The 26,115-nt window shown below is 40.8% G+C and overlaps 1 long non-coding RNA gene across 1 annotated transcript; it reads left to right on the forward strand.

Annotated features, from left to right (window-relative positions):
* The first annotated feature begins 1,242 nt into the window (after positions 1 to 1,242).
* LOC120534354 lies at positions 1,243 to 21,711 on the forward strand. The gene is made up of 3 exons (XR_005634730.1): positions 1,243 to 2,002; positions 6,301 to 6,445; positions 21,013 to 21,711. It is a non-coding gene; the product is annotated as an uncharacterized LOC120534354 (long non-coding RNA).
* The last annotated feature ends 4,404 nt before the right edge of the window (positions 21,712 to 26,115 follow it).

Here is a 26,115-nt window from a genome sequence, read left to right on the forward strand (position 1 = left end):
TCAAGGGCTGGTTAGGAGTTGCCCATCATCTGATTTCTTCTATTTCACTTTTTTAAACTACTTTTGCTTTCTTTGCTGTGGGGTCCCCTCTGTTCTCCCATTGGCTTCATAGTTTTTTTCTTTTTCTTTCAGCAACTTAAGGTTAGGTGTGTATTGGTGCCAGTGGAGAGGGTTTTAGTTTTAAATATTTTAAATCATTACAGTAATTCTTACACCCATTTTTGATCATTTTTTTCATATAAAGTAGATTAGAAAATGAAGCCTTTGCTGAAATGATCTCACCTTTCTGAGTGTCCATGGCAGAGACTCGCAGTTCAGGAAAATTTCACAGAGAACAGTGGTGGCAGTGCCACCTAGTGGCCGAAAAGAAAAATATGACCTTCATCGTTACTAAAAACAAAAAGGTTTCAGCAATTATCGTCCCTCTTCAGAGTGTATAAAGGCAAGATGAGATTTTGTAGTAACTCTCTCACGATGGAGGAGGTGCTGCCCAGACGTCCTCAGCAGTCACTAGATGTGTTGTCCTGTTTCATGTTAGATTGCATTGGGCTAGCGACCTGTAGGGATTGTTTCAGCCCTGCACTTGATGTTTGTTGGGACTTGTGACCCTACACTGGATAAATAGGTTTAGAAAATGGATGGATGATAAAATCATTGCTAACCTCAAAGAATGACAAATGCCATACATTGCTATGTTTGGCACTATAGCTTTATCCATCCATCCATTTGCCAACCCGCTGAATCCGAACACAGGGGCACGGGAGCCAACCCCAGCCAACACAGGAACCAATCCCGGGCAGGGTGCCAACCCACCGCAGGACACACACTTGGGCCAATTTAGAATCGCCAAGCCACCTAACCTGCATGTTTTTGTAGTGTGGGAGGAAACCGGAGTACACCCACGCAGACACAGGGAGAACATGCAAACTCCACGCAGGGTGGGCCCGGGAAGCGAACCCGGGTCTCCTAACTGCGAGGCAGCAGCGCTACCACTGCGCCACCGTGCCTCCACTACAGCTTCACAACTCTGAAAATTCTGTCTGTGAGCAGTTTTCATGTTCTTCCTATGTACAAGTACATGTGGGGTTTTCTTCATATTGTAAAGGCATGTAGGTTATATTCAGATGGCTCTAAACTACATTATAGTGATCCATGGCTAACTTCCAAGTTACATAAACAGAGCACTTTCCACTAACAACACAGCCAAACATTAATCAAATTTCCTAAGAAAAATTCAAAATGAGTCGACACCAAAAAAAAAAAACAAACTTTAGCTATTATCATTAGAACTGTCACTAGTCATATCCTAGCTAATCCAAAGGTGGACATGAGTATTTTTCTCAGCCCGTCTTTAATAGTGGTCGGCACTGGTCGCACACTGACCTCACCTCATATAGCGGCAGGGGCTCTGTAGAAATATCCTAATTATCAGCACCGCTAATGATTACTGGGCATGCACACATTGCAATTATGTCAAGTTTTCTTGTGTTTAGGAACACGCCCCTAAAGTCGTACTGCTGGAGTTTTTTTAAATAGAAGGATACAGATATCCTTCATCCTGCACTTCTGCCCCTCTTACGTCCTACCCCTGTCACTCACACCCAAGGAGGAATGTCCGCCCTTACGAAGTGACTGCCTGCACGTCACAATACGATAACAGTCAATCACAAAGCCACAATCATTAAAATATCCCCAGCCTGGTCAGCAGACCAGAGTACGCAATGATAACATGAAGCAGCAGCAGCGGCGCCGATGTCGTAACTATATTAAATTACCTCTCCGATGACGTCACGAATCGGCTTCGTCACTGTCACGTGACCGCAGCTCCGCACACCTACTCACGTTGTTTCAATGTATATTCTCGTCGTTTAGCTTGGGGGGAGCGGGATGGAATGGCTTTTTGGAGGTTTGCTATGCAGAGTGAACAAGTGAAATGCCATTAGTGTCAAGTCTTCGGATCCGCCTGGAACACGGGTGGCTTTAAAGCAGAACCGACAGGGAGGTACGTGCTCATTTGGACCGCTTCATTTTTTTCGAAAGCATTTTTGTGCACAAACTCTTAGATGTCCGCAGTCGATAGATCGTGTTAAAACTAACGTCCGGTATGCCAAGTTCTAGTGTTCTTTTTCATGTCCGCCGTGGACGTGTTGCATGCAACTGCCTGTCACCTAAAAACCTATAAAAAATCTGGACAGCATTTCGTGACTTGTTTGCTGGTTTGAGTTGCGTTCACTATGGCTTTAAATGTGTGGCAAATCACGCTGATTTTTTCAGGCAAGTCTTACAAGATCATCATCCCAAATTATCTTGCAATGTGGTGTCTGTGGTGATTAATCTGAACCTTCCCAAGTTAATGACAAGCCATCCATTACCATCCCAATTTGACATCATACATGTTAAACTTGTTTGAAGAATTTTTACAGGATCCCAGATTTGAAGAGTTTGTTCTCTCAGAAACCATAAATCTGTCAATGTGCGATGTTCTTTTTGGACATAATCTTCTACTGTGTGTGCTCTAATAAATGCAGAAAGACAAAAAAAAGTTTGTGGAATCTGTCATTCTGTATGGCATCTCAAACTTTTTAATTCGTGTAGCTTAACTGAATTCATGTGGCATGCAGTTTATGTTGTATTGACTGCTGTTGGCAAAGACTTGTGGGAAACCGTATTCTTTTAACCATTTCTTTTGAGAATGTTTAATTTATTGTTAATTGCAAGGTAGTACTTTCCAATATCGGGAAGCTTAAAAATATAGAAATAACAGCAGCTGCCCCCATATGCCACTCCCCAAAACACAAAAATTACAGAAACAAAGAAAAAAAAACTCCTGACTTGACTAAAGATAATAGAGCAGTCTAAGTAGGGCATATTGTCATAGGTACGACGGAGTCCCAGTAGCATTTCTTAACACACTTTTGTTGAATGATTAATTGGCTGAAAGTCCTCAGTGTCAGAGGATGTGCAGTTTTTTTTATAATGGCACTCAGTTTTGCCTTCATTCTCTCCTTCTCTACCAACAGGTCAGTAACTGGCCTGCCTTTTTAATTAGCTTGCTAATTTGGTGGGCCTTTCTTGAAGTGATGTTACCAGCCCAGCACACCACAGCTTAGAAAATCACACTGGCCATCACAGGGTTGTCAAAGATGTGAAGGATGTCACTTCACACATTAAATGACTGCAGTCTCCTAAGAAAAAAAGTGTCACCTTTTCCCTTTCACCTGTTGTTTCTCTGTGTTACAAGACCAGTCTAGTTTGTCACAGATATGGAACCCGAAGTACTTGCAGCAGTACACCACATCCACTTCCTGAATATTGACTTGGCATAGTGACTTATTTGTGCAGTGATTATCGATAACCAGTTCTTGGTTTTGCTGATGTTGCATATAATTCTCAGAGTTCTCCACCTGACTCCTATACACTGCCCCCACCCTTGTCAATACACCCAATTAGTGCAGAATTACCAGAGAATTTCTGCAAGTGACATGACCTGGTGTTATATTTCTAGTCTGAGGTATACGAAGCAAAGAGAAAACGAGACAGGATTGTTCTTTGTGCTGCCCTATTGTTGCTCACATCTACATAAGAGATACAGTTCTGCGGCCTGCCCAACAGATACTCCATTATCTAGAACACCATAGGCTAACCTCACCTGCATATTTCCAAGTTTAGCCCTTATCAGATATGGCCAGATAGTATTGAAAGCACTGGGTATATCAAAAATCACAGTCGTCACAGATCTGACAGCTTTTTCCTGATGGAAATAAGCCTTTTGGAGCAGATGAATAGCTACATCTTCTATTCCAACCTATGTCTGTTAGGCAAACTGTAGAGGGTCCAGGTGGTCTACCACAAGAGGACTTGTATAGTCCAGGACAAGCCTCTCCAAGGTCTTCATGATGTTATATGAAACACAACTCATGCACATTTGCTTATGTAGACAGTTTGACTCATTTCTTTATTGAAAAGAGATTACAAGGATTAAAAAATATTTTGTTGGAGGTCTGAAGGAATTGTTCTTTATGTGTTTGTTCAGAGACAAAGGGGAACCAACCATTTCCAGGAACTATTAGATGGGAATGACAAAGGAGAAGTGCCAGGTTATCCCAGTGCCTCTGGATGTGGAAAATGCATTTAAAGAGAAGACCAATGACAAAGAAGGGAGAAATTCAACATTAGATAAAGACTTGTTTTTCACATATAACATGGAGAAAAGGAGTCTGCCCATAAAAGAAAAGGACTGTGAAAGGGAATTTATCCACCATAAGCAAGAACATCTTTTTATTAAAGAGGATAGTGAACAGGGGACTATATGTATCACAGAAGGCTGTGAGCAGACATCTGTAAGTACTGACATGCAGAAATAGGAGGTTAGTAGAAGAGTCAAAGTAGAAGACTGTGACCTTAAAAAGGAGTTTGTCTCTAAATGTTCGCGTTCAGAAAAAGACTTGGCTCTGCACAGGTGCATTTTGTCCCTAAGAAGTTTAGAAACAAAAATATGCAGATAAGAGGAAAAAGCTTAACCATTATCTCCAAGTCATTTTGGAAGAAGTGAGTATTAAAAAAAAAAATTATACAGCCCGGGCTGATATGACTGACCCAAGTGTCTTTATTTTTATAGTGAACATGTAAATGCTGACATTATCAGTGTCAACTGCAGAATTCTACAAGTACAGTATGCTTTGAATTTAAAAGCCATTTATAAGACACTAACTTAGGTTGCACTACAGTAGTTAGCAATGACTGTGTCACAAGTAGAGTCAAGAGCAAAAGCAGAATTCCATTGCCAGTTGTGTCATTATGAGACCCTTGTGTTGGAAAATCAAATATGCATTAGGCAAATTTGAAAAAGAAGACAGTCAAGGAGCCCAAAACATTTCTCTTTACCAGCAGTTTATTGGACTCTTGACTCATTCAAGGCATTTATTCTGATGAATAATGCCTGCTCCTGTTTATCTCTTAGGCATTTACTTACTGTATATATTAAAAACAAACCATTTGACAACACTTTGTATATTGTGAATGTTGTAGCAAGAATTAGCTGTATGGGACTTAAGGTAGGGTGGCATGGTGGTGCAGTGGTAGTGTTGCTGTCTCACTCTGTGACATGCTGGCACTACTCTTTGCTGTTTCATGCCACCTCTGCATTTTCTTGGTGTTGGTGAAAGACTGCTGTCTGCCTTAGTGTACAGCAGGGGTGAGCAGATTCAGTCCTGGAGGGCCACAGTGCCTGCAGGTTTTTGTTCCAACCCAATTGCTTAATAAGAAGCACTTACTGCTCAAGTAACACTTCTGCTTCACTTTAGTTGTCTCACTCATTAAGAATTTGAACCCTTATTGCTTATTTTAGTCTTTAAAAGCTGTAGTCTCGGTTTTTAATTACTCCTTAATAGCAATAAGATGCAAATGACAAAAGAAACCGGCATTTCTCCATTTAGCTTGTTTCCATTTAGACCGGTGTGTATTTATCATGCACTATTGGGTTTAATTAAGTACTTGGAAGGAAAATCTGTTTTAGATTTCTGATCATTTGAATGATATCCTTAGAAAGGAAAAAAAATCTAGGATATGAGAATGACTTGACATGGCAGAGTTAAAGCACTAGCAAGCCATGAAATTAAATAATTGACAAGGACTGGTTTTTAATTAAGCAACTGGGTTGGAACAAAAACCTGCAACCACTGTGGCCCTCCAGGACTGAATCTGTCCACCTGTGGTGTACCGCAATAATGTGTTGTCGATTCCATTAGACAGAATGATGAGCTCTTCTTTAGAAAGACGTGTGTCTCTTTTACAGTGCCTATCTGACGTTTCTTTTTGCTTTCATCTAGGTATTTAATTTTGTGCCTGTTTTTACACACTTTAGTTTACAGTAAGTAGTTATTAAATTGTGATGTCACATTTACTTCATATTGTATTTAACAAATTTATTTCACCCTACCAAAGGACCAAACTTCACACCTTATAATGAAAGTGTTGTCAGTGTAATGCTTTTCAGTCAGGTTTTGCTGCATTTCACCAATCCTTTACTTTGATTTCACTACCTTCTGAGGTAGGGTTAGCAAAGGAGTACTTTCTACTCATTCGTAAATGTCTGATTAAGAAGGATCTTGGAAAATACTAGAAAAATAAGCACATACTGTATGTTAATGGAGTACACTTCATTGTTTTCTGAAGTGGAGTTAAGTGTCCTCTTCGGGGTTTCCTGGGCTTGGGGAATGAATTATCAACATTGTGATTTAAAGTGCCTTATCACTAACTCAAGCAGTCTTCCTAGAATTTGTTTTTTATCTTTTAAAATAGACTTTCTAAAGCAGAGACCTGTACAACAATACCTACAACATCCAAAATCTGCGAAGAGATGAAACATTCCTGCTGGCAGCCTTGAGAAGACAGAAGTAAGCAGCACCAGCTGACAGGGGCTCTTCGATGAAATCTCACCATTCAGGTCATTGATTTGACAGTTTAAGACACCATTACAAATATCAGGCTAAGTTTGCCCTTTCTTTTAGTGCTTCACTCAGTGGCCATTTTCTCTGGTGCACATTTATAATGCAAAATTCCCATTCCACTACATCCTAAAGAAGGTGCTTTACTGGACTGAGATGTGGGAACACTGTAGGCCATTAGAGTAAACTGAAGTCCTTGTCATGTTTTTGGGGCCAGCTTAGGGTGATGAGTGTGTTGTGTTATGGCACACTATCCTACAGGAAATAGCCATTTGAAAAGGATAGAGATAGACATGAAGTTATGGGAAAGAGTAGTGGAAGCTAGGTTAAGAAGGGAGGTGATGATTAGTGAGCAGCAGTATGGTTTCATGCCAGGAAAGAGCACCACAGATGCAATATTTGCTCTGAGGGTTTTGATGGAGAAGTATAGAGAAGGCCAAAAGGAGTTGCATTGCGTCTTTGTGGACCTGGAGAAAGCATATGACAGGGTGCCTCGAGAGGAGCTGTAGTATTGTATGAGGAAGTCGAGAGTGGCAGAGAATTATGTAAGAGTTGTACAGAATATGTACGAGGGAATTGTGACAGTGGTGAGGTCTGCAGTAAAAGTGACAGATGCGTTCAAGGCGGAGGTGGGATTACATCAGGGATCGGCTCTGAACCCTTTCTTATTTGCAATGGTAATGGACAGGTTGACAGATGAGATTAGACAGGAGTCCCCATGGACTATGATGTTTGCTGATGACATTATGATCTGTAGCGAGAGTAGGGAGCAGGTCAAGGAGACCCTGGAGAGGTGGAGATATGCTCTAGAGAGGAGAGGAATGAAGGTCAGTAGGAACAAAACAGAATACATGTGTGCAAATGAGTGGTAGGTCAGTGGAATGGTGAGGATACAGGGAGTAGAGCTGGCGAAGGTGGATGAGTTTTAATACTTGGGTTCAACAATTCAGAGTAATGGGGATTGTGGAAGAGGGGTGAAAAAGAAAGTGCAGGCAGGATGGAATGGGTGGAGAAGAGTGTCAGGAGTGATTTGTGACAGACAGGTATCAGCAAGAGTGAAAGGGAAGGTCTACAGGACGGTAGTGAGACCAGCTATGTTATATGGGTTGGAGACGGTGGCACTGACCAGAAAGCCGGAGACAGAGCTGGAGGTAGCAGAGTTAAAGATGTTAAGATCTGCACTGGGTGTGATGAGGATGGACAGGATTAGAAATGAGTACATTAGAGGGTCAGCTCAAGTTGGACAGCTGAGAGACACAGTCAGAGAGGCATGATTGTGTTGGTTTAGACATGTGCAGAGGAGAGATGCTGGGTATATTGGGAAAGGGATGTTAACGACAGAACTGCCAGGCAAGAGGAAAAGAGGAAGACCAAAGAGAAGGTTTATGGATGTGGTGAGAGAGGACATGCAGGTGGTGGGTGTAACAAGCTGCAAGATGCAAAAGACAGGACGATATGGAAGTTGATGATCCGCTGTGGCAACCCCTAACAGGAGCAGCTGAAACAAGAAAAAGAAGACATAGACATGGTCAGTAACAAAATTTAGGGGCACAATGGCATTTCAGTTGGTGTTAAGAGGTCTAATGTGTGCCATGAAAACATTGCCACGCCATTACATTGCCTCTGTTAGCCTGGTTTGTCAAAACAAGGCAAGATGGATCCATAGATTCATAGTCTTTATGCTGAATTCTTATCCCTCAATTCTGCATGTCTCTTTATGACATTTTCCAGTCCCCTGTCACCCAGTTTTGATGATCACATGTCCACTGTAGGCTGATTTTTCTGTTCCTGGGTGACAGGAATGGACCTCGGCATGTTCTGCTGCTGTAGCTTTTCCATATTGAGATCCAGCGTGTCCTGCACGGCACTGTGGTAAAGAGATGTTATTTGAGCATTAGCAGCCTTTCTGTTTTTCTTCTACTTTTAAACAATTTTCTAATTTGAGTGTAGATGAAATCTTCAGCCAGTTTGAATATATATGCACGTCTAGTTTGGACTCTGTTGCTCCATTTAAGAGTAAGCGCTGTAAGCCTAAGTTAGAGCCTTGGCTTAATGAAACCATTCGTTCTCTTAGATATGCATGTAGACGTGCTGAACAAAGATGGAAGAAAGATAATTTGCATGTTTCTCGCAGCATTTTATTTGATTGTTTCAGAGAATATCAGAAAGCAGTTAAGGATGCAAAGTCACATTATCTCTCCATGTTGGTCTCAAATAATTCTCATAGGCCCCAGGTTTTATTCAACACCATAAACTCTATAGTTAACTCAGATGATTCAGACAATTTCACAGCATCTCCTAATGTTTGTGAAGATTTTTTAAACTTTTTTGTAATCAAGATCACTGCCACTTGATCATCTATTATTTTACCTGTATATGATCCTTTTGGCTGTTCCGTGTGTTTGGCTGTTTTTGATCACTTTCAGCCCATGTCACTGTTACAGTTAAAGGAACTGGTTAGGTGCTTGAGGTCCTCTAATTGTCCTACTGATACTACCCACCCTTTACTGTTGGTCCAAGTATCCATGCCTTAATAAATGCTAGCTTGTCTTCAGATAATGTCCCAGCAGCTTTTAAATAATTCTGATAAAAAAGCAGAATTTAGATTGATTTACTCTGTTCAATTACAGACCTATTTCTGAATTGCATTTTCTTGCCAAGATTCTTGAAAAAGTTGTTCTAATCCAATTTGAAGATTTTTTTAAATGTAAATGGTATTTTGGACGATTTTTCAGTCTGGTGTTTGAGCTCATCATATCACAGAAACTGCACTTTTAAAGGTTTAGAAAGATCTCCTTTTAATAACTAACTTGGTGATGTTTCGATCTTGACTCAGTTGGATCTTACAGCAGCATTTCATACTGTGGACTCCACAATTCTCTTATCATGTTTGAGGTAGTAAATGGGAGTTGCCTTTGAATGGTTTAAGTCCAGTTTAACAAATCGTAGTTTTTCTGTACGCCTTGCTGATTCTTCATCCTCCTCAGCCCTCTTAGCTCTGGTGTTCCACAAGGTTACATTCTTGGTCCTCTACTTTTTACTCTTTATATGCTGCCTTTAGGTTCCATTATTAGGAAATATGGCTTTTCTTTTCATTTTTATGCTGACGATACACAGCTTTACTTGCCATTTAAAACATTACAGGGAGGTTCATCACACCTATTACATGTGTGTTTAAATGAAATAAAATCCTGGATGGCAATACATTTTCTTCAGCTCAATTAAAAGAAAACAGAAATACTGGTTTTTGGAAATGCTGAAATTTCAACTTCTCTAAATAATGCTGTTGGTTCTCTGGTATCGTATGAGAAGCTTATGCCAAAACCTTGGGGGTTATTTTTGGGAGAACGTTTAACTTCAATGAACAGATCAATGCTGTGGTTAGATCCTGTTTTTTATCAGAGGTCAGGGCCTTGTTATCATAAATATCATAAGCACCCTTACATCGCCTACAAATGGTGTAGAATGTTGCAGCCCATTTTTTAACTCGCACTCTCAAATGTGACCGTATTTCTCCAGTACTTGCCTCTCTTCACTGGCTTCCAGTTTATTTTCGAATTTAAAAATTTTGTTATTGGTTTTTAAATGCTTAAATGGACTAGCACCTTTTTACATCCCCGATCTTTTAAAAATTTACACCCCAATTAGAGGTCTTAGGTCACCTAGCCAGTTGCTCCCAGTGGTCCCTAGATCAAGGTATAAATAGAGAGGTGACCTGGCTTTTTCGGTAGCTGCTCCCTCTCAATGGAATAGTTTACTGGAGTCTATCAGAACAGCCCCCTATTTAGTCACATTTAAGTCATTATTGAAGAAATACTTCTTCACACTGACTTTTGAATCAATGGTGTGAGTGAGTAATTTTTTCTGTTATTTTTATCTTGCTGCCGCTATTTTAATTTATTCTATTTTCCTTTATTTTCATTTATTTTTAATTCTATGTGAGCAATATTTATGTTATTTTTGATTGTACAGCACTTTGGTCAGTGATGACTGTTTTTTAATGTGCTTTATAAATACCTTTTTGTTGCTGCTGTTGTTATGGTGAAGGAGTCTGTTCATTCTCCTTTCATTAACAAAGTGATATTGTCCATTAAACTGCCAATTGTTTTATTTATTACAGAATTCTCTGAGACTAATCAGAAACATTTGAGCCTGAACCTGAAAGTGCATCATTTTTGTGTTTTAGAGCAGTGTTACTCACTCGCTAAAGTGGGTTGTGGGCTGCTGCTTGTTTGTCATGAGCTGCTATTGTAAATTATAATGATAATGGGTCATAGCTCTGATGACCATGGTCAGTTCACTAAAGGGGGACACCCCACTTCCCCGGATCATGAAGACAACTTCTTCTTCTGTAGAAAAGACACTAACATTAGAATAATAGGGGTCACAGCACCAAAAAGGTTGATAAACACTGGTTTAATGTGTGTTTTTAAGATTTACAATCAAGTCAACATGGATAATGAGGACATCCAAGTCAAGTATTATTGCTTATGCAGGAGAATAACATACACTTGGTGAATTCATTCTCACCTGATCAGTATCTACCAGTCCCCTTCATATGCCACAGTCAACAGATGGACTGCAGAGTCCATCACATCAGGAAGTCTCTTGAAGATAAGACAGCTTCTTGACTTGACTTGTGGTCTTGACAACAGACATGATGGGAATTAGTTAGGAGTCAGTTGAAGCTCTTCTTCATGAACAATTAAACGTAAGCATGGTTTATGCACATTGGGACTCCAGAATGTTAACTCCTGAAATGAAGTATCACTGCACCAACTTTTCCAAAGTCAATTTCAAACTAGTGAACTTGGCCTGAGAGAAATTTAAGAAGCTTCTTATAACAGGGATAAAACATAAATATCACTGTAGTGAAAACAGCAATCAAAATATGGAGAATAGGGGTACAAAGGGTTTTTTTTTCAGGGATTTCAACATCCCCAACATATTTCATGAATGTTCCCAATTCTTGACAGACAGAATTATAATTCATGTACTTTCCCATCCCCATGGAATTACTTCCTAGCTGCAAACCTCACATGGGAGTACAGTGATTTTCCAACAAAAATTCTAAGCCAGTGCTGGTATCATAATGTATGTACAACTTTTTATGATGTTGAGGGTGGACTTCATATGGTTTACAATGAGGAGTCAATTAGAATGCAGGAAAGGGTTCATAGAAAGGGATGTCTGAATCAAAGCCACAGCAGAGCTCAAACACAGGACACCAGGTCCTTTTTCTTTCCAATCTTTATTAAGGTGTTCAAAAGGGTTCCATATGTTTAAAACTTCTAATGGAGGTTAGGAGGAGCTCTAAAGTACCAAGGTAGATGGCTTATAAGGATTGAGTGGATGTGTATCTGTGTGCCTGTGTGTGGTTAGTGGAAAGGGAAACATTACACTGCTGCTCACAACACAAAAGAAATAGTGGGACCAGTTGAAACTTCTACTACAAACTCCTACACCATGGAGGAGCCAAATATGAAATCATGTGCCATCACTTCCCTGGGACAGTCCCTTGGGGCACTGAACCATACCAGTGCCATGGAAAAGGCTGCAGGTCTCAGCATCAGAAAAGCTGCAGATGAAAATAAAAGATGCTACATTAACCAAGTACAGCAGCAAAACAAGAGGATGTGCTTCCAGAACCTGAAGCAGACTACTCCTTGACACCATGTCTGGTCACAATAAAAGACTCCAAAGAAAAGAAACATACTGAGCCAGTACAGACTGAGTTGTCACGGTCTGGCAGTAGAAACTGGACATTGCCATCCAACATAGAAACCCAGGCATGAGAGACTCGGTAAGCAGTGAGATTTAGGAGAAGTGGAAGACGAAGAGCACTTCCAACTGCAAAGGGCTGCGAGGTACTCCAGATTCATCACATTGTTAGAAGAGATCACAAAATTCCCAGCACTGGACACCATAAGAAAAGTTGCCATCCTTTAGGGGAGGATGCCTAGATAGCAGAGAAAGCAGCCAGATACATTACTGCCAGCCAGAGACCCAGAGAAGAACGCAAAATGAGCTCATGAATAGTCCATGTATACATTTGTCACTCATTTTCAAAACCACTTTTCCCCGAACAGGGTCACGGGGGGTCTGCTGGAACCTATCCCAGCAAGCATGGGGTGCAAGGCAGGAACAAACCCTGGACAGGGTGCCAGTTCATTGCAGGGCACACACACGCACCAAACACAAAATGGGGCCAACTTAGGAGAGCCAATTCACCTAACCTGCATGACTTTGGACGCCCAGAGGAAACCCACACAGACATGGGGAGAGCATGCAACACTACACAGGGAGGACCACTGCTCCAGTTTCATGCTTTTTAATATTCATATGTTTAATTGACTGTGCAGTTATGCTAATATATACAGTACAGGCCAAGAGTTTGGACACACCTTCTCATTCAATGTGTTTTCTTTATTTTCATGACCATTTACATTGGTAGATTCTCACTGAAGGCATCAAAACTATGAATGAACACGTGTGGAGTTATGTACTTAACAAAAAAAGGTGAAATAACTGAAAACATGTTTTATATTCTAGTTTCTTCAAAATAGCCACCCTTTGCTCCGATTACTGCATTGCACACTCTTGACATTCTCTCGATGAGCTTCAACAGGTAGTCACCTGAAATGGTTTTCACTTCACAGGCAGTCACCTGAAATGGTTTTCACTTCACAGGTTTTCACTTCACAGGTAGTCACCTGAAATGGTTTTCACTTCACAGGTATTCGAGAGAATGCCAAGAGTGTGCAAAGCAGTAATCGGAGCAAAGGGTGGCTATTTTGAAGAAACTAGAATATAAAACATGTTTTCAGTTATTTCACCTTTTTTTGTTAAGTACATAACTCCACATGTGTTCATTCATAGTTTTGATGCCTTCAGTGAAAATCTACCAATGTAAATGGTCATGAAAATAAAGAAAACACATTGAATGAGGAGCTGTGTCCAAACTTTTGGCCTGTACTGTATGTAAATATATATGCATATAATTTATCTGAACTTTAATTATTTTATCGTCATCTTCTGCACCTCTCATTGCATATCTTTTATTCACTTGCTCTTATATTCTCATTCTTGTCAGCACTGTAACTACTTCTGATCTTTCAAAATATGTTGATTCACGCCAATAAAGCTACTTTGAATTGAACTGAAACAATAGAAATAAGAGCATCTCCGACAATAACGGGAAATGAAGGTGCAGCATTCAGCAACTAGGAAGTCCAGCAGAGGGCGTGCATCACGCAGTTCATAATCACTGTACCGCTACACATTTTGGAAAGTAACGGGTCCTTGTGAGCATTCGTAATCAGTAGAATGACCTCAGTACAGCAGTACACTTCATATGTAAGTATGCACATAATAATATCAATCCAAAAGTCATTATAACCGATTGATATCCATGGGTTTTTGTAATTTGACTGGTTGGCAAACCAGCGAATTGTAACAAAAAGAATGCGAACATACACCAGTTACTACTAAACAAACTTGCTAGCACCGTTTAACCCACACAGCTTTAACTGTTTACCAGCCGCCTTGCATTAAAGAAACTTCGGTCAGCTGTTTGCACTGCTGTCCACGGCGCCGCCCACACCACCGCACTCCGCGACAGTCACCACCCACAAAAATGATGCAAGTGGCTGAAACAGCCCATGGCTCAGCTGTTGCTAAGGTGCTGCGCAGCCGGCACCTTCTACACGCCATACAGCTTTTTCCGGTAAAAGTTGTTGAAGGACGACTATGCCTGTATTATGGGCAAAAACTTGATTTTAAAAATCGGCTTTTGACCTTTCTGCTCACGTGATATTTAAACGCCGTGATATTCATCTTGTAAAAGAAACGGAGAGAAGTTTCCCGACGTGACTTATCCTTTCAATAAATATTTGGTGCTGCTGATTATTGATTTATTTATCCTGGCGTAGAAATATTTTTCTAGCCTCTTATTATTATCCCAGATGGGATCAATCGATTTTAGTTAAGTCATTCAATCAATGCACCAATTCTGGCCCCGTTTTGACAGTAGTGTGCTAGTTCGGCTAATAGTTTTGCCCTGTAATGGCAGGTAGGGGGCTCCACCATAGAAGAGGTAGCATAATAAACATTCAGACTACGAGCGTCACGACGATAAGCTCAGGTTTGACGGCTCACGGATATGGTGTTCGTATGCATGGTCTCCCCGTAATTGGTTTTCTCCTTCATCCCAAGGGACATGCAGGGCTGGAGGATTAACGATTGTAAATTGATGAAAACGGCCTTGCACTTAATGAATGCTGCCTCCACGGAAGTATATCAAACGTCTCAAATGCGATGTGACCTCCAGCATTCACCGACAGGGAAATCTTTTCAAGTTAACACAGAAAAGTCAGCAGCTTCCAGCGATCTCCCTTATTGGGAACACCACAATCCCTCTTTAACTCGCATATTCACAGGGGACAAACAAAGAACGCTCTGTGCATGTTTAGTTGGCGTGAGCTGGTGGTCAACGCACTGAACTGTAAACCGCCAGGCTGTCAGTTTACCCCTACCCGTCTGACCCTGGGTAATTCATTTGATTAGCCAGCAGTCACACTCCACCAATATGCACTGTAGTGTACAATATATCTGAAGAGTTCAATATGAAATAAAGTTCGGAAGATAGTGTATTGCAAAAGATGAAGTGCTTGGCTGAAACCCATAAGGATGTTGTTTTAGTTCCCACCTTGTCAACTGTGTTTTCTGAAAAAAGCCACTGAGCCTGCTACCACAAAAACAGAAATGATGTTATAAATATGATTTTACTTTGAAGACAAACAGGGGAGGCGTGCTGCTTCTGTGCTCGATAACAGTGTTAAACAACAACAATATTAGTGCACAGTATAAGCCTATCAGGCTTCATAGTGTAAAAGTGCTGGAAGAAAAGTAACCAAGCAAGTGTGACTTTGAGCACGTCGCTTAACCTGCACAAAAATATGGAAGCAATTGTATAAAGATTCTGTATTAATAAAAGGAGTTGGCTGTTCCCTTCTAAAAGGCCCAACGTCAAATGAAGGCTGCTTGTCTCATCTCATGCCGCCACAAGACAGCACTCAAATCAAAACTCGCTCACTGAGTCAGTAGAATTTGTGTCTTTTCTCTGCGTACCCTCAGGGTTTACTCCCAAAGACATGCATGTTAGGTAAAGTGTGAAGTGCGCCCTGTAATGGAGTGGCACCTGCTTTGTGCCTGTGTGTTTGTGCCTGCCCAGGGCTTGATGCCAACTTTATATTTAAAAATGGGAACAGCTGTTTATGCTTCATTTGTTTACTGACATTGTGCACTTTAATAAAACTCAGCACCTACTTGTACTCCTAAATAATCACATTATATTAGTCAATGAAAATTTAGAGCAACTAGGTTCTATTGCACCTCCCATTGTAGTAATCAGCGGGGCATTTGGACGGTAAAGCAGTGCTCAGTCAGCATGAGGGGATCAGCAATCTGCCATCACACTCTTCAGCATCTCTAAGACCACAACAAGCTCTGACAGCCGTGTGCCTGGGGCTTCAATTCATGTTTTGTCGTACAAAGCATCTGCCCTCCTTCTAGAATTCTTTCAAAGCTTGTCCAAAGATGGGGTTCCCTTCCTCACTGGATGGACCACTCATGTGTCCACCCACCCAGGTCCATCAGGTGTTCCCAGTCTGCCTGTGAAGAGCTGTCAGGCAACTGCTATTATACTGTGATGTCCTCGGTCCGGACCGGAGACCCTCTGGTTACTCATGTGGCCAAGGACTGTCAGAAGGGGCTAGACTACCCCATAGAAGCCAGCCATAAAAGCAGCTCCTGAGAACATGGAAAAGGGTGATCATCTTCTTGTCCTTTTGGCTAAGATCTAGTGTAGCAGCATGCAAAGGGGTTTAATTGGGACAGCAGACACAGCTGTTTTGGTGAATTACCCCACTGCTAAAGTGCAGAAGACAGGTTCCTGAAGTGCTACAAATGCAGCGTGAATGTGCAGACACAGGGACAACAGTGTGAGAGGCTTTAGAAGACCAGAGGGGTGTGCAGCAGCGGACGCACGTGGTAGTAGTTCCTGCCACATAACAGTCCTTCAAAGGGCCATCTACCACTAGATTTGTGCAGAGTGCTAAATTCCTTCCTCCGACCCTTTGCACCCCCCTGGGTCATTTTAATAAACTTTCTTGCAAACCGTTATTTGGGTAATGAGTGATTTATAACACCATATCAGAATTCATCTTCAGACACATGCTTCAATTTTGACTTTCAAGGGGTCCATAAAGCTGTTTTGGGGGCCCAATGAACCCCACACCTTGAACTCAAAAGAGTTCAGAAACCTCACAATATGAAGAAGAAAAGGATGATTCGGCTCCTGATTGATAACTGTGCTGCACACAACATGCTTCCACATTTAGCTAATGTTCGCGTTGAATTCCTCCCACCCAATTGCGCAGCAGCGCTTTGGCCATTGGATTTGGGCATCCTTCGCACCCTGAAAGTGTATTATCGTAAGGAAATGCTCAGAAAAATTCTCATCAGCATAACTTATAGGCAGGAGGAGATTAAAATTAACACAAAAGAAACTATTGAAATGATTGCAAACGCCTGGATACAAGTTAAAGAAAGTACTATAGTAACAAATACAGAATCTCATTACAACAAAATTTTCATTTTATATATATATTATTGAAAATTCATCTGTTTTTCATGTGTATTTATATTTATCATTGTCAATATATCCGTTTTTGGTTTTACATACCTGTCTACTATTTGCTGGTTATTTCGTTGTGAAAATTAAGGCAATCTGTAAGGAATGTGGCTTGTTATCGTCTCAAGATTCTTCAGGCTAATTCAAGGAAATAGTCTTGGTAGTGTAGTGGCCAGTGTGGGTAAGGGGTCGGCCGTTACAAACCTTTTAAAGTAGGGATTTTGCAATGTCACTCTTGGAGGGACGTAGTGGCTGTGGGGATTTTGTTCCTATCTAGTTGCTTATTTAGAAACCAATCCTTCGCTCTAATAGAACTTATTTAATTTAATGGTTTTGTTAGCGTTTTTATTCTGCAATGACTGGTTATGACATATCGCAGATGATATCACTACAAGTCACCACTCTGTTTGTGATTTATTTCTTTTGGACAATAGGTCAACCCTAAACTGCCCTTGGTCCCCTTCATGCAATGATAACAGATGGAATAAAATGATTAAATGAATATAAAGAAAATGACCTTGTGTAACAGACAAAATGGAGAATAAATGTAATACATTAATTATATTCAAATCATAAAAAATAAATGGCAACAATCAGATCTGTAACCACAAACTCTTACCACCCTAACACATACGGTATACAAATAATACGTAAGTAAAAACTCTTTGATAACGCATAATGTCCACAACGTTTTGTCTCTTCTCTTTTTTTCTTTTATTTTTGCAGTCTCCAGACGCACTATCCAAAGACAAAAAAAGCACTGTTTGCAGCTCACCCAACCTCGATCCCCTTAACTGTCCCATCCGTCCGTCCGTCCATTTCTTTCCGTAGCACATCAGCTCAAGATCAATGGTGCCAAGAAACTCTTCGAGATGGCCAACTCCAAACTGGAAAGAAAAGACTTTGACCTCTAAGTGAGGCAATCTTCTGGACAGTCCATGACTATATCCTCCACCATAAAGCTTCTGTTCTTTACCGTTCTTCTTTTCCTGCCCTCTCACGGTCCCTTTTAACTGTAGGTTAGCATCCATTACCATGGCAACCTCACAGAAATTGTACCACCACCTGACCACACTACCACACAAAGGTCCTCGCTATTGCCGTCTGCCTAAAATGCCTGTTTGATTCTTTCCACTTTTTATACTGTATATGTGATTGAGCAGAGAAAGGGTTTACACTGAGGATGACACAGAGGGACAGAAGACAAGCCAGAAAATTCATTATGTGGCAGGACTACAACGTCATTCTTAGATTACTTCCAAGGATATCGTCCAAATGTTTTGTAGCCTGACGTGGATAACTAATTGTCAATCCTTTGCTTAATTCTCTTCAGTTTCCTTCCAAATATTTTATTAAAGCAGACTGTTCATGGAAATGGAAACACATTAGTTGTAGAACTGCTGTTTCCTTTGTCACTTGCATCTTATTGTTAATAAGGAGCCAATAAAATAAACAGTGAATGCAGCTGAATTAAGACCAGAATAAGCAATAACTGATGGAATATCTTTGAAATGACAAATGAAGTGCTTTCTATTACTCCATAGATTGAGATGTGCCATTGGTTGGAATGACAGAGTCATAGCAACCAGACAGACACACAGGTACATGCTGTATCTTTGTATTAATGTGGACAGATATGAAGAGAAATTGTACATATTTTGTTGCAGTAGAATGATGAGGTGTAGTGCAAAATAATAAGAGCCAAAATCCAAACTATTACATAAATGCAGGATCCAGAACTGCATATATAATCTTCTTATATAATAAGTTACCGTGGCTGTTCGTTTGTCTGTCCAGGATTTTAAAATCACCTGTAGCTCGCAAACCATTTGACCTATTGACCTGAAATTTGGTATACACGTGACATTAGACACTACGTGATATCAACTGTCCGCTTTCAGGGTGATGATTGACCTCCAAGGTTATTCCTCTTGTTATTTTCATTTTATTTTATTGTAGAATCAACTCTCGGCAGTGGCCAGCATGTGTACGGACGCCATTCTCATCCCTACCACCTTCACCATCACTTCCCCTACTTCTTCATATCTTGAATCATTCTTGAGGCAGACTGAAGACTAAAGTGCCAGCTTAAGTGAAAATTAAAGAAAACGTACCAAGTAATTTTCTACACAAACACTGACTTAATCAGTTTTAATGTGAAAAGATGCCGATGAAAGAAGAGAAGAGGCAGGCCACTAGGGTGGAGAAAAGAAGAGCTGCTCAGGAAGCAGCAAGCACATCAACCTCTGAGCAAACAAATGCTAAACAGAGACAGAGAAAGTGTATGAAAACTAGGAATTTCAAGTCAAGTGTATTCAGTGCGCCGTTGCTGGTAAAATTATAATTCTATAATAATATAAATATTGTCCCTATACCAAAGTATCTATTGTAACTCGCCAAAGTGAAGACAAACATTACATAGTCTGATGGTTTTACACAAAAAATAGAATCTCTGTGGCACCTCCAAAGTGGCTACAGCTGCTCCAGAACAAAGCATGATGGAGCTTAAACTGTCATAATGGCCCCTAAGTTTGCTACGATTCTCTCTTCTGTCACTATCTCCAGCAAATCCACAGTAAGTCACGTAAAGTAACTGGCCTTCCTGAACAGTTGTTTAGCCAGTTGGTGTCCTTTAAAGTGGTGTTACCACCCAGTACGCCACAGAGTGAAACAGTCTCGACTGCACCATGGAGCGCCACAACATCCCCTGCAGCTCTGTGTCACATCTCTCTGTTATAAAGAAAAAAAAAAAACTTTGGAAGCAAGTCCCATGATACACATGCAGAGCAGGTTAGACATAATGGAAGTAGGAAAATTCGAAAGTCTCAAAAAAAAAAATGAGAGTAAAGATCGCATTAGCGCAAACAAATGGAAAATATTACTCAGTGAAATTATGGCACAGCAAAAAGAGACCAAATAGTGTTTGAGGATGTCTGGGGGAGAAGAGAGACAAGGCAGCGACTTTAAAACGTTCAAAGCGCTGCACGAAATGCAAATTACGCGTCATGGGAGCAGCAGCCATCCAGCAGCTGATCGAGCAAAGAGGAGGTAAAAAAACAACTGTTATTTGTTTCCTAATGTATCACCGCTTAAGAGGGGATTTGGAGGAGCGGCCGCATCTCCTTGGGGTGCATTCAGCCCCCCTCTTCACAACGGCACATAGCACTTGCCGCTTGGCAGGCAAAGCAAGCAGGGGGCAAAGCCCCATAGTACATTAAAAAAATTAAATAAATAAAAAAGAAATGTTCAGGCCCTCTTTGTCTGACAGGGCGCTGTTGCCCATCCAGTTCAGTCTACTGTTCTGATGGATCCCTATGTATAAGTCTGCACCACATCACCTCCTCCATAATTCTGTTGACCAATCTTTGGGAAGTCCAGTGACAACATGGTTTAATAATATTCAATTCCAGCTGGTCCTCACTCCACCACCTTTCTCTGCTCCCCCTCATTTCTATTATGAATGCACCACAGGAGGTGCCATCTGAGCACTCTTCTTGGTTTACACCACAGTTGCACTTAATAGATGGTATACAGGGTGAAGACTGGTGTGCCACTGTGTTGCTGACTATCATCTCCACCACACAGTCCTGGAGACTGTTAAAGGCACTGGAGAAATCAAAGAACTTGAACTAGTTTAGTTGCACGTGCAAGTAGACATTCTGAAGCATGAGAGCTTCATTTGCTCCTACTTGTGCCTGGCAGGTGAACTGCACTGAATGTGAGTGGCGTTACAGGATGTTTAGGACCAGGCTCTCACCAAACTTTATAATATGTGACATGATCTGGTCTGTAGTTCTTAAGAGCACTAGGACACCCATTGATGTGCCTTGGGATGAGGCAGAATGTTTTACAACATTTTCATACCTTCTGCAGGTTCAACAGAAAATGAAGAGGTGCAAATGGACCCAACATACCTTGAAGCAACACTCAGACTGCCTTGTTGGTGTAAATCTTCCCCAGCTCTTGTGTCGCCTGATCAGGAAAGTGTGGCAAACCAGAAGGGAGAGTCGGGGTTCAGGAGTCAGGGATGGTATTCACACAGGAGGGTGAGGAAGTCAGCTGGATAGATCTCCCCTGCCCAGCATATGAATGGCAGCGGTGTTTGAGGACCACCTCACTACTGTTGATTTGGTACTTCATCTGCAAAAAAGCCATTAAATAAATTATAATTTTTGTAAAAATAAATATAAAACTAAACCATATTAAAGGTGTGTCATGTTGCCCCAAATGCAACTTGAATTATAAAGCCATTTCTGACTGACCAGGTTATTTTTATAGAATTGACTAGGGTGAACGGTCAACGTTATGTCACAACTCGGGGAATTCGGAGTGCTTTGTTTTTCAGCCCTCACCCGCACAAGCCCTGGCGTTAAATTTCTAGCAGGGGAAACTCCTATTTCCTGTCCACCAGAATTAAGCGACAATACAAGCTAAGTCAAAAGAGCAATGAAAATAATGGTATTAAAAAAAAAAAAAAACTATAAGGGAAAGGTCTGAACTGCCATTCAGAACCCCAAAGAGCTGGACATTGTGAACTCGGAGCGAGCGGCACAGTTCCACCCATAATGCCAGTTCTAGTGAGCCAGCCAGCAGTCCCAAGGAGGGGCAGGAAACGAAACGTTCACGTAATATCAAAAAAAAAAACAATGAAAAAAAACAATTGCAACTCTTTCTGCTTGCACAACCAAGACTATTTTCAAGAGGCAAGGGGGTGAGGGTGACGCGGTGGCAAAGTGCTTAGCGCAGCCGTCACACTGCTAAGGAATCCGGTCATTGCCTAATAAGTTTTGTTGCTGTTGTTTTCCTCACGTTCTTTTACTGTTCGTTACGTTTCTGCCTTGATTTTAATCCAAGTTATGGCAACTAGCGGCACTAAGTTTGCCCCAGCGTGTGTGGGCGCTGTGCCGGACCGGCAACAGGTTTTCAAAAAGGTGATCGGGGGGTGTGGGGAATAAAAGAAGGCTAAGGATAAAGACTGCTAAAGAAGTTAAACATACAGTATTTATGTTTTAACAAAATGATACAACTTTTGAATTAAATGTTGCCTGTGCTATTGCCTGTTTTTTGAAGGAAACTTTGGCATTTCTATCCACCCTTGGAGTTTTGGTTCTGCTCGTGGCATTGGACTGACTGGCACACTGTGCAAGGTTTGTGCCCGTTTAATACCCAGTGGCGACGGGTACTGGAGTGGAGTCAGGACTGGAGTGTTTATATGCAGTGCAATCCACAATATTTGGGAAGACAAAGATGTATTTTTCCTTAACTGCTCCACAGGTTAAGATCAAAAATCAAACAATTCAGATATGATTGAAGTGCACTTTGCACACTTTCATTTAAAGCAGGCGTCTCCAAGTCCAGTCCTGGAGAGCTACTGTGGCTGCAAGTTTTCATTCTAACTCTTTTCTTAATTAGTGACGAGATTTTGCTGCTAATTCATTATTTCCCTTTATTTTAATGGACTCTGACCTCTGAATTGATTATTTTTTCCTTAAACGGCACCTAAACATAAATTTGATGTGAAGTGAGCCAACAGATGAGCAACTAAGTTGGGGTCTCAAACTCCAACCAACTTCACTTCATTCAGTTTCTTAATTTGTCAAGTCAATTCTCGTTGCTAATTAAATCCGTTATTTAATTCCATGGCGCTCATTCTGCCATGGCAGACATTTCCAAAACTGTTGATTTTCTTTTTGTAAGAGTGCTGTCAAAATGTTTTGTGGACCTGAGCAGATCAGCATTACTGAGGCCTTCACCTTTCTTAATTTTCAGTTACTGTGTGATGGACGCAGGTTGTTGTTTATGTGTTGGTTCACTTTGTGTCTTAATATTGTTTGCTTGCTAATTTAGGAAAAAAGAAATAATTAAGGGACTTGAATCTTAAGTTGTGGATCAATTAAAATGAAGACAAAGATTTAATTAGCAGCAAAATCTGGTCACTAATTAAGAATTAGGTTAGAATGAAAACCTGCAGCCACAGTAGCTCTCCAGGACTGGATTTAAATGGTATTTATATACGTTTCATTCACACCATGCAGAAATGACATCGTTTTTTTCTACATGATTCCCCCCTCATTTCAGGGCACCATAATGTTGTTAGGGACATAGCAATGGCAGGTCTATATTTAGAACTTATATCCCTTGCATGCAATGACGGCTTGAAGACGGTGATTCTTAGACATCAGCAGGTGCTGAGGATCTTCTGATGCTCTGCCAAACCTCTAATGCTGCCATCTTCAGCTCCTGCTGGTCTCAGGTGCTTCTCCCCTTTAGTTTTCTCTTCAGCATAAGGAAGGCCTGCTCAATTGGATTTAAATCGAGTGACTGACTTGGCATTCCATTTTTTTTTAGCTTTGAAAATCTCCTGTGTTGCTTCAGCAATATGTTTGGATCAGGATCTTGCCGTAGGATGAAGCGCCATCCACTGAGTTTGGAGATAATTTACTGAAAATTGAGCAGATGTTTCTATACACCTCAGAGATCATTGTGCAACTGCCATCAGCAGCTCCATCATCAGTGAAGAGAAGTGTGCCAGTACCTGTGGTAGTCATAAATGGCCAAAACATAACACCCCCACCACCTTGTTTAACAGATGAGGTGCTATACTTTGGATCTTGGGCAGCTCCTTTTAGTCATCACACTTTGCTCTTGCCATCACTCGGATACAGGTTCATCTCTGGTGCGTCTGCTTTTTCTAGAATTCTGCAGGCTCTTATCAGTCCTTTTTCACAAACTGTAATCTGCCCATCATGTTTTTGTGACAAACTAATAATCTGCATCTTGATGGCCTCTGTATTTCTGTTCATGATGTCTTCTGCAGATAGTCGTCTCTGACACACACACACACACACCTGCCTCCTGAAGACTGTTTCTGATCTGTCGGACAGGCATTTGGGGCTTTTTTTTTTTAACCACATTACCATTATGGGGATTCTTCTGTCATCAGTAGTGGGGGGTCTTCCTTGGTCTACCAGTCCCTTTGTGTTCTTTCTTCTTAATGATATTCCAGACATTTGATTTAGGTCATCCTATAGTTTTACTAATGTATCTAATGATTTTATTCTTGTTTTTTTCAGCCTCATAATAGCTTATTTGACTTTCATTGGCACAGCTCTTGTCCTCATGTTGAACAGTGGCAACTACACCCCCCTGAAGGGTAGAAGGCAGAAGTATCTTATGAAGCAATGAAACACACCTGAGGAATCACAAACTCCTGTGACGCCAGTTGTCCCAATCATTGTGGTGCCCTGAAATGGGTTGTGGGGGGTTTATGTAGAAAAAGTGTTTTCATTTCTATATGGTGTGACCAAATGTAAGCAAATTCCCTTAAATGAAAGTATGCAATTTGCACTTCAGTCACATCTGAATTTTTTTATTTGAAATTTTAAGCTGGACCAGAGAAAAAAAAAATCTAGGGAAAATATGTCTTTATCCCAAACATTATGGAGGGCACTGTATATTTGAAAGGCTGATTTCTCTGTCACCTAGATGTCTGAATTTTAATTGGCTAAACTGACTAAACAAATTACAGTATGTACAAAATTCGGCAGCAAGTGTGGTTACCCCCTTAAAACCCAAGGAGCATATTAGTCCTACACTTTGAAAATTGCATTGGCTACCTGTTCCCTTCCATATTCAATATAAACTTCTCCTTTTAGTTTTTAAGGCTCTTCATGGTCTAGCCCCACCTTACTTGTCTTTAATTTGTTCTCCATCACTTCACTCTTCTGACTCTTTACTATTAATCATTCCATTATGCAGACTGTACACTATGGGTGACAGGGCTTTTAGAGTATCAGGGCCACAGCCATGGAAGGCCCTGCTTTGGAGCTCCCTACATGTACCTCATTTTCTGTTTTTAAATCTAGACTTAAAACCTATGTTTTAATATTGACTTTTGTTGTTCTCATCAAGTTTGTTTGTATATTGGATTATTTGATATTATATGTATTACTGTACATTGGCCTTGGGTACCTTGAAAGGTGCTTTTAAATAATAATAATTCTTTACAAATCGGACACTGATTTTTACCGTTTACAGTTAGATATGGAAAAGGATGATCCGCAGTGGCGAGACGACCCCTTAACGGGAGCAGCAGAAACAAGAACACGACGAAGAAGATCCATTAGAAGTGCAGGCATTAGAGTCTTCCTTTATTTTTATAACTTTCAAAACTTTTCTTTTGCTATTCACCAAGCATTCCATGTTATACAGTACATTTATGAAAATGTGCTATAGAATATTAACGTGCACTGGACGAAGGGACGCATTCTGAGAATGAGCACCAGTGCCCCGTCCACATTTCGTGCATCTTGCAGCCTATCGATGCAATTTGCACCAAATCCAAACATTCTCTGTTTAGAGAGCGCATGCGCTCTTCCGCATTCTGCGTCGCACAATTAAAGAAAAAAAAAAAAAATGCCGAAGTTCGTCATGGTCATTCAGACCGGAAGCACCAAGCTCTTTAAAAGTCGTGCTGTGAACCAAAACAGAAACTAAGTTCACAAAGAGAGAACAGCATTCGTCAGGAGAGCGCCTCGTATCTGACCGTCTGTTCGAGAAGATGTCTTTGATATCGCAATTGACCAGTGCTTTTTCAGTATACCACCTGTTTGTGTTCATGAAGATAAAGCAGGAAAGAAGAGACAGAAAGAAACGCACAGCTTGAAGCAGGTAAGACGGACAGCAACTGATCGGTGACGTAACTTGACATGTCGAGGACGCTGCCAGATTTTTAAACTTCGCAACTCGAAGACAATCTACCGTTAGTCCACTCGGATTCATATGGGAGGTTCGGTATAACACGAGCTGAAACGGGGCAACTAGCGAGCGGGAGCTGCCGGCTTATAAAACTTCAAAAACAATGAAACAGCGAGTTTGGAAAGTGTTTTCGATTTAACCGTTATATAGATTTATGCTATAAGACACTTTTTTGAATTCGAAACTAACATCTATTGTTTAGTTCGTTTCACTGCGACC

This window comes from Polypterus senegalus, chromosome 8, assembly GCF_016835505.1.
Source record: "Polypterus senegalus isolate Bchr_013 chromosome 8, ASM1683550v1, whole genome shotgun sequence".
Lineage (NCBI taxonomy): Eukaryota > Metazoa > Chordata > Cladistia > Polypteriformes > Polypteridae > Polypterus > Polypterus senegalus.